This window comes from Toxorhynchites rutilus, chromosome 3, assembly GCF_029784135.1.
Source record: "Toxorhynchites rutilus septentrionalis strain SRP chromosome 3, ASM2978413v1, whole genome shotgun sequence".
NCBI classification, from domain to species: domain Eukaryota; kingdom Metazoa; phylum Arthropoda; class Insecta; order Diptera; family Culicidae; genus Toxorhynchites; species Toxorhynchites rutilus.
The window spans coordinates 74286577-74295886 of NC_073746.1; positions in this window are offsets into that span (position 1 = coordinate 74286577).

Consider the following 9310-nt stretch of genomic DNA (forward strand, 5'->3'; position numbering starts at 1 on the left):
TGATGAGTTCAGACCTTGGTTGAATAAAATTATTCCTCTCGCGATCAACCAACCTCTACGCTTCATATATTACAAACCTGTCCATATTTCCCCCACTGTATGTCCATTAGGGTGCCAATGAAAATGGTCATCTCTAATTTCAAAAAGTTACAATATAATAAATACACCATTGGTGTCAATGCGCCTCTCATTTGAGCTAACTTTTAATCGATCACCAGATGATTATTTCGCACGTATTCAGACCTTTTCTATAACACTTATAAATATTGTAAACATCATTTTTGCACACCATTTGTATCACATTTACATAACTAAACCATTAAATTAACGCATTTTAATGAACTCAATTCTGATCATGAGTTGTCCAATCAACTAATGTTGTTTTGTCCACATGATTTCTATGGTAAGCCCTTGGCGCGCTGCAGTTTGTTTATTGCGTCTTTCGCGTATAGCAGAAATAAAGTTTCTCTGTGTTGACTTGTCTTGAGGTGAACACTTTTAAAATGCCCAAGAAAATGCGATATTCTGAAGAAAGCCTAAATTTATGAATGGTTCAATATGATGACAGTTAACTCAAGCAATGATAAATGCAACATCTACTTGAGAATTCTAATGTTTTCCTTCAAAAGTGGTGATTTCTGAAGCCGGACAAACCATGATCAGAAGTGGTCAAAATTCATGATCATAATTATCATTCATCAATAATAATCATTCATGATCATAATTCCTCTTTGAGGAAAAAAATCGTTAGAAAACATGAAAGTTTGAATAACTTCAACGCGTTATGGTAGTATTAGCAACTAGAGACTTGGGGCTTTTCATCAAACCCAAACTCGTATCGATTATATGTGATTTTCATGAAGAAAAATCGATTTGCATTTACTAGTTGCGTAAAAACACCCCAAATCGGACAAACCAAGATCATTTACCCTATGGTTTTATATGCCAATAAAAATAGCTATCTCGATTTTTCATTCGGAACTTGTTGCGAAATGTTGAGTAGCAGTAGCAGTTGTTGCGAAATGTTGGGGTAATATACGCTATGCAAAATAGTGACTCATTCGAACTTCATTGATTAGTGACACAGACGTTAAAATTTGAGTTTTTTTTTTTAAACCGAAAAATCACCGGAAATCGGGGTTTTAAAAAAAAAGTTGATGCCAAATGTCTTAAAATTGCACGACACATCAAGATTTACAGTTATCTAAAAAAAATTGGTTTGTCAAGTGTCGAATGAAAAATCGAGATAACTATTTTCATTGGCACCTAAAACCATACTTTTCGTTTCGTATTCCGAAAAAAAACTAAGTCCTAGAATGCCGATTTTTGACCAAAACATTTTTTTCGAGCTGACACTAGATGCAATTTTAAGACATTTGGCATAAAAAAAAAATCTTGGGTGATTTTTCGATTTACAAAAAAACTCAAACTATGACCGCTTTGCGCCACTCCCCCTTAAGTCCGATTGAGCTGAAATTCGGCATAGGGTGTTTTTTCGAGGTGGTGAACATTAAGTATAGGGTAACTTTTTGAAATTTTAGGGTCGTTTTTCCCCATACATTCATTTGTCACCCTAGTGTGCATCTGTTAGACGCGTGTTTGATGCTTGTTGAATGGCGATGCACGGAAGATGCCTCTCGTTAAATACTCAGTGCAATGCGTGCATTAACCCTTTCGTTACGAGCGTCGTCTATAGACGACATCCGCGCGACGAGCTGTGTGTACGAGCGTCGTCTTTAGACGACATGAAATTCATACTGCTCTTCGATCACACGAGCGCGATGTGCACACTTTTCGGCGCAGCGCTCCGTACAGGGGTAGCACTTTGGCGGAGCACACTGCCGTAATGAAAGGGTTAATATACAGCCATTCCATGCCAAACCGATTTAGCGGTTCTCAGATTTTCGTCAAAAGTGGTAGTTTTGTTCTTTATCGCAAATTATTAGACCCGTATTTTTTTATTTTTTTGTTAGGGTGACAATTCCCATTTTAGGGTGGTCCGAAAAATACATTTTTTCGCATTTTTACCAAAAATGACTCTTCTCCAATAAAGCCGGTCCTTGGCTGCAGTTCTCCAACTCCCGGCTGCACCGATTCTTGCCAAGTCCTGACCACCTCGCTCGATGGGCTCCTCTCCTTCTTGTTCCTACCGGATTAGATGCGAACACCATCTTTGCAGGGCTGCTGTCCGACAATCTTGCAACATGCCCTGCCCATCGCACACGTCCAGCCTTGGCGACTTTCTGGATGCTAGATTCGCCGTAGAGTTGCGCCAGTTCGTGGTTCATTCTCCTTCTCCATACTCCGTTTTCCTGTACACCACCGTATATTGTTCTGAGCACTTGTGAGTCCTCTTCAAGCATCGTCCATGCTTCGTGCCCATACAGAACAACCGGTCGAATTAGGGATGTGTACATGGTACACTTCGTACGGGGTCGGAGCTTGTTGGACCTCAAGGATTTGCGGAGCCCATAGTAGGCAAGACTTCCATTGACAATGCGTCTTCGAATTTCACGGCTGTTGTTGATGTCAGTTGTTATCAACGAGCCAAGGTAGACAAATTCCTCTACCAACTCGAGGTCGTCGCCGTCGATCACAACACTACTACCAAGAAGAACTCTGTTGCGAGCAGTCCCTCCAGCTAGCATGTATTTAGTCTTAGACCCATTGCCCTGCTTCGTGTTTCAGTCGGGTATACAAGTCGGCTACCGTCGCATGTGTTCTTCCGATTATGTCCACGTCGTCGGCAAAGCAGATAAACTGACTAGACTTGTTGAAAATCGTGCCCCGCATGTTGAAGCCCGCTCTACGCATAACACCTTCCAGCGCCACGTTGAAGAGCAGACAGGAAAGTCCATCGCGTTGTCGAAGTCCCATGTGAGTCTCAAATGATTCCGACAGTTCCCCTGAGAACCGCACACCGTTCATCGTTGCCTGAATCAGTCTTGTCTGCTTTCGGGGAAAGCCGTGTTCGTCCATGTCGTCCAGCTGTCGTCGGTCGATTGTATCATATGCGACCTTGAAGTCGACGACGATGTGGTGTGTAGGGACCTGATACTCGCGGCACTTTTGAAGGATCTGCCGCAGTGTAAAAATCTGGTCCGTCGTCGAGCAACCGGGCATGAATCCGGCCTGATAACTTCCCACAAATGTACTTACTTTTGGCGATAGACGGCGGAAGAGGATCTGAGACAAAATTTTGTAGGCACCATTCAGGATTGTGATGGCACGATAGTTCCCACAATCCAACTTGTCGCCTTTTTTATAGATGGGGCAGATTACCCCGTCCTTCCACTCCTCCGGTAGCTGTTCTGTGTCCCAGATTCTGACTATCAACCGGTGCATACATTCTACAAGTTTTCTCGGACCTCCCTTGAAGAGCTCCACTACGAGGCCATCCTTACCAGCTGCTTTGTGGTTCTTGAGCTGATTAATGGCCTCCTTAACTTCACCCATCGTCGGAGGTGGTACGTCGTCGTTGTTCATTGCACCGGTGTAGTCCTCCTCAACGCCGTCTAGGTCTCCTGTCTGCGCGCTGTTCAGGTGTTCATCGTAGTGCTGCCTCCACCTTTCGATCACCTCGTGTTCGTTCGTCAAGATGCCTCCTTCCTTGTTTCTGCACATTTCGGCCCGCGGCACAAAGCCTTTGTGCGAGGCGTTTAGTTTCTTGAAGAACTTCCGCGATTCTCGAGAACGATAAAGCAGCTCCATCTCCTCACACTCTTTCTCTTCCAGGCGGCGCTTTTTTTCCCGAAAGAGATGTGTTTGCTGCCTTCGCTTCAGTTTGAATTGTACCACGTTTTGTCGAGTCGCTCGTTGCAGCATGGTTGCGCGTGCTGCAACCTTCTCGTTCAGGAGTGCTCGGCACTCGGCATGTAACAGTAATCCAATTAATAGGAAAGTGTGTTATTTTTTCAAAAAAAGCTAGCTAGTAGACTTCAATTTGATATGTTGATCATCTGAATCGGTCCAGCAGTTCAAAAGTAATAAATTTTTGAAAAAAAAAACATTTTTGGGAAAAAGGGAAAAAAGCTTTTTTGGACCATCGGGCAGCTTTGAAAAATCATAACTCAAAAATGAAATGAAACGCCTCTCTGGTTTCGAGATGTGTTATGTGAAAAATCCTCAGCTTTCCATAAAAAATATAAACAAATATAGCACCCTTGGTTCCGAGAGCATGAAAACTATAAAAAACAAATGCAATCAATAATGACAAAACCAAAATCTGAAATTTTTGCAAGCGTAGTATTTTTCTGAAATGAAGAATGACTAGCTAATTAACTTGATTTTAAATATCGACCGTCTAAATCGGTTCAGTTATGATTTTTTGAAAAATGTAATTTTTGGTAAAAAGGGGAAAAAGTCGATATTTCGAATCACCCTAAAATAAAAATGGGCACCTTAACAAAAAATAAAATAAAAATACGGGTCTAATAGTTTGCGATAAGGATCGAAACTACCACTTTTTACGAAAATCTGAGAACTACTCTATCGGTGTGACATGGAATGGCTGTATAAAGGAACACATTGCGACATATCACCAATTAATGTATTGTTCTCGCAAAGGCAAGAAAGAATCGTTGCTTCTCGAAATGATTCTACAGAATCACGCCAATTTCAGGATCCCCGGAACTTTTTACTAAAGAGTTATTCATGAAATTTCGACCTATTCGCAAATAATATCCGAAATGATTAACCAACAATTAAAAAAAACTGATTGCGTAATCCTGCGTCCTAAGCGGTTGTGTCTCGAATACAACCCCTCGATTTTTTTTTTTTGAAAACTTAGCGAAAAATAATTATGTTTGCAATGCACACAACATTGAAAAATAAAATAATAAAAGTGGAATGAAGAATCTGCAAACTGAACTGATTTCACATTTTATTTTTATGTTCTTTTTTTGTTTCTCGATATTATTGGTTTAAATCCAAATACTTTTAGGGGAAGGGTGGTAAAGACGGACAACTTAAGTAAAAGTTGTTATTTTTGAGAATTCCACAAAAAAATAAATAGCTATCTCACCACGAATCGATAGTCTAGGTTTGTTTTTATAATAATATATTGTTTTTTAGGCAGAAATTTAGCAAAATCGATGGGTCCGGCATCTTTGGAAAAAATAAGAATTAGTCGAGAAAGACGGATACTTGGAGGGAAAGTTTATGTACTCGATAAGTTTTGGAGGTCTTCAAATAAGCCTTATAAAAGATCTAACAAAAAGGCTTGACAAAAATCACCTAGAAGGGCGTGTAATCTTTTTCATTTTTTCTTGTTTTCCAAAGCTTCCGGCATTCGGAATGACTGATTCGGATAACGTTCTAAAAACCGCTCTGTTGATTGGTCCATGATATCTGGTTGCTCTGGCGAACGTAGTTGGTGGGTATCTAATAAAAAGAAGAAGGATACAATCAAATAGTTTTCAAAACAAAATGTTTGTCTTTCCCTTTGGTTGAGTTTCCGTCTTACCCGACTTGATTAGTATTCTTTTAACATCAATATTTCTGGAGTGAAAATGAGAAAAATTACCGCTGATTCGATTAAATGGAAGGAAAGTGATGGTAAAATACTCACGTAACGAAAAATATTCAAAAAATTACTTGTTAGCAATGGGAACATTTTTTTCTGCAGTTGGAAATTTACATGGAACTGTTCTTTGCAGATCAATTTTATTTTTAATTCACAATTTTGACAGACGGTCAGCTAGGTGTACACAATGAGTTTATTGTAAGTTTGTACATCAAAAAATTGTTTCAAATCTATATACCGTTTTGTCTCATATTCCGAACAATCTCAAATTCCGAACACTTCAATTTTAAATGTAAATTTACTAAACTTTTATGTTATGAATAATTGAATAATGAAAACACAGACATTCTTTGAGGTATAAGCTTCATTTTGACATCATTTACAGGTATCCATACAGCCTATAATTTTAATATAAGACATTTGCAAAAAAGCGACAGTCTAAGCCAATGATAAAATGTTTGCGTTAGCAAATTCCGTAAAAAACCGACATCGTTAATGTTTCAGTTTTTGTAATTGTTTCAACTATTTTGTTTGTTGTTTTTAGGTTAAGTGCTAGAGAAATATGAACCTACAATAAATGGGCGAAAAAAAATATATGTTATGCAGAAATCTTCATTAAAATTAATATGGAAGTAGTGTTCAGAATATGAATCAAGTTTCTACCCATGATTCAAATTCCGAACACTTCATTTTCAAATGTAAATTTACTGAACTTTAATGTCATAAATAATCGAATAATCAAAACTCCGAAATTATTTGGGTTATAGCCTTCATTTTAACATCATTTACAGGTATCGATACAGCCTATAATTGATAATATTGAGCATTTGCAAAAAAGTGACAGTCAAAACCAATGATAAAATGTTTGCGTTAGCAAATTCTGTAAAAAACAGACGTTCATTTTTCGTTCATTTTTCAGTTTTTGTAGTTTTTTCAACTATTTTGTTTGTTGTTTTCATGTCAAGTGCTAGAAGTGGTGAATCTACATTAAATGAAAGAAATAAAATGATATTTTATGCAGAAATCTTCATTAAAATTAGTGTTCGGAATATGAATCAAGTTTCTACGCATGATTAAAATTGCGAACACTTCATTTTAAAATGTACATTTACTGAATTTTAATGTTATACATAATTTAATATTCAAAACTCTGACATTCTTTGGGTTATAGACTTCATTTTAACATCATGCCATACAAATGAAACACATATTTCTAAATTTCTCGAGAATTAATCAAGCAAATCAAACGAAATTTGCCGTGTGGAGGTTTAAGGGGGCAATAAATAATTCTATGGTGGTTAGATACCCCTCCCCCTCTTTTATGGGGGGCCTGCCACATAAATTTCTGCATTACTCGAGATTTGATAAAGCAAATAAAACCAAATTTGGCATATGGAGGTTTAAGGGTGCAGTAAATGATTATATGGTGGATGGATGCTCTTCACAGATGCTTCACAATGTTTCATACAATATCATACAATAAAAGAGTACTAGAAAAAGTATTCCCCAAAACGTGCGGTTCCAGGCGTATGTCTTACAGATTCCTTTTGCGGACCTTAATATGATAATCGAATAATCAGGAAGAATTCAGAATTCAGAATTCATGGCAGATAACACAATATTTTAGTGTTTTGTTTACCCAATGGTCCTGTTACTTATATTCATTGGGAAATATTGCAACACGCAAATTCATTCCCGCGTTTTTTGCAACCATGCTTTACGTATTTCAACAACATAATTCATTCATTTTTCACAATCCGTGAACAATTTAGCAGTTTTTCAATCAGGCTCGGTTTAGAAGCTCCTACCGATGAGCTTCTGCTTCGCCCAGGAAATCTTCCACAGCGATCTGATGCTGTACGCCCTAGTCTGTGTGGGTTACAACGAACCGCAACAAACGTACCTTAATTTCATTATTCCGAATCCATTCAAGCCACCGATCCACATGTGGGTTGTTGCGCGCAGCCAACGGTTCAAGTAACTTCAATTACGCGACAGTAAACTCTTCCCCCCTCCGGTTCTGCGACTTGCCCAACCAAACGAGCGCGCGCACCATACAACGGTTGATGGTTTATTAGCCTTCCTCTCTCTCCGACCACACCGCTGAACCAAGCGTGGCTCCGGACAGAAGATGGGTGCGTGACTCCGCACCGGTGCACGGTATCTGTGTCCCATCTCTCGAGCCTTTCTCCTCCGCACACCTGTCTCGGGGGGATCTTGGGCGGATGGGGGACAAAACCCAGACTAATCAGCCGCATCCATTTGCACGAGACAGACAGTTTCGATGCCTAGAGATAAGGCGGTTTTAACACCTACGGAGAGCCGCTTAATAGTTATTAAAAATGGGAAATTTGTGCATCTCCCGTATACTCCGAACCGTTGCTGGAGCGGGAGTATGAACCCGGAGCAAGTGTACACGGTCGGTTCCGCTGAGTCATCGTATATATAATAGGCATAGGTTTAAATGCAATCCCACTCGATGGAATTACCTTACCCATTAGCAACGAATCCTCGGGGAGACGATCTGTAACTTACCGATTGGCGACCCATATTTTGACAGTCGCGCAAATCGTGTTTTCTCATCGCCAATTAATCTCCCGACGTTAAGGAGCAGATATCGTCGGGCGCCCATCATGATTTATCGGTCCATTTCATCTTAATTAGAAAATTGCTCGAACTGTTGTGTGGTGTATTGGTAGCGGGCGGAAACATTGGGAAGGAAAAAGCACCAGAGCTCAGCATGTGAGGCACGACATGTCATCATCAGCAGCTTTCATCTCCATCCCATCGAGACAGTGGAGCTGCGAGATGTGGATGAAAGTTCAGCTGCGCTGATTGACGTAGGTGATGCAGGCATAAATATTTGACGTCTATCGACGATGTGTAATTGTAAAGATCTTATTAGCGATAATGAGGTGATTGCCTATTGAGCAAGGGTTACTCGAGAGTAAGATGCTTGCTGGGCGCAGCTTTCCGATGAGAAAATGATTTCCCGACAAAATGTAAACAAAATGTTGCTAAAGATCGTTTCGCGATGCATAAACGATAGCTACTGTTTGTGGTCAAAATGCATATGTTTATAAACTTTTCTTTATTTTTTTGCAACTACTTTTTATGAACACGTGTGAAATTTTCAACTCTATATATTCGTATATAACCAGAATAAATATTTGTTCTATTAAACTCAGTTTATTTAATAACAAATTATTTAATAGAATCCGAATGCATATTATGTCGTCGTGAATTCATGACCCGTAATAGCCAAAGTACGCCCCCAACAGATAATCAATGCGATACTTCTCTTGCCAGTGTAAATTATTCTGTATGACATTCTGTACATACAGAGTTTCGGAGTGACTATTTCGAATACGATAAATAAAATTTTACCCAATTTATAGTCTCTGTTTTCATCCTGGATAACATCATGCTTCCAATGAAACGCACCTTTCAGGGCGGATAACTCTATGCAAGGCGTGTTACCAGGTCGGAACCGGACTACTAGGTAAATTCAATGGTCTCCTGAAGCCTCATTCAAGGGCCTTCAGCTTCACTTATTCGGGAAACACAACTCCAAATTTAATGCCCAACTTCGCCCGGATGATTGATGTTTTCATCATATCCCATTAACTGTATCAGAAAGAAAAGCAATTAAAATTGTTCGCCCGTGGCAGTTATGACCGAAAATCCCATTTTGCGTATGCCACTTTTGGCCGTGGATGCAACCGAATGCAGCGGCGAATATTTATGTCCGCCAGACTCATATTCACTTGTCAAAACTCCGCTTTC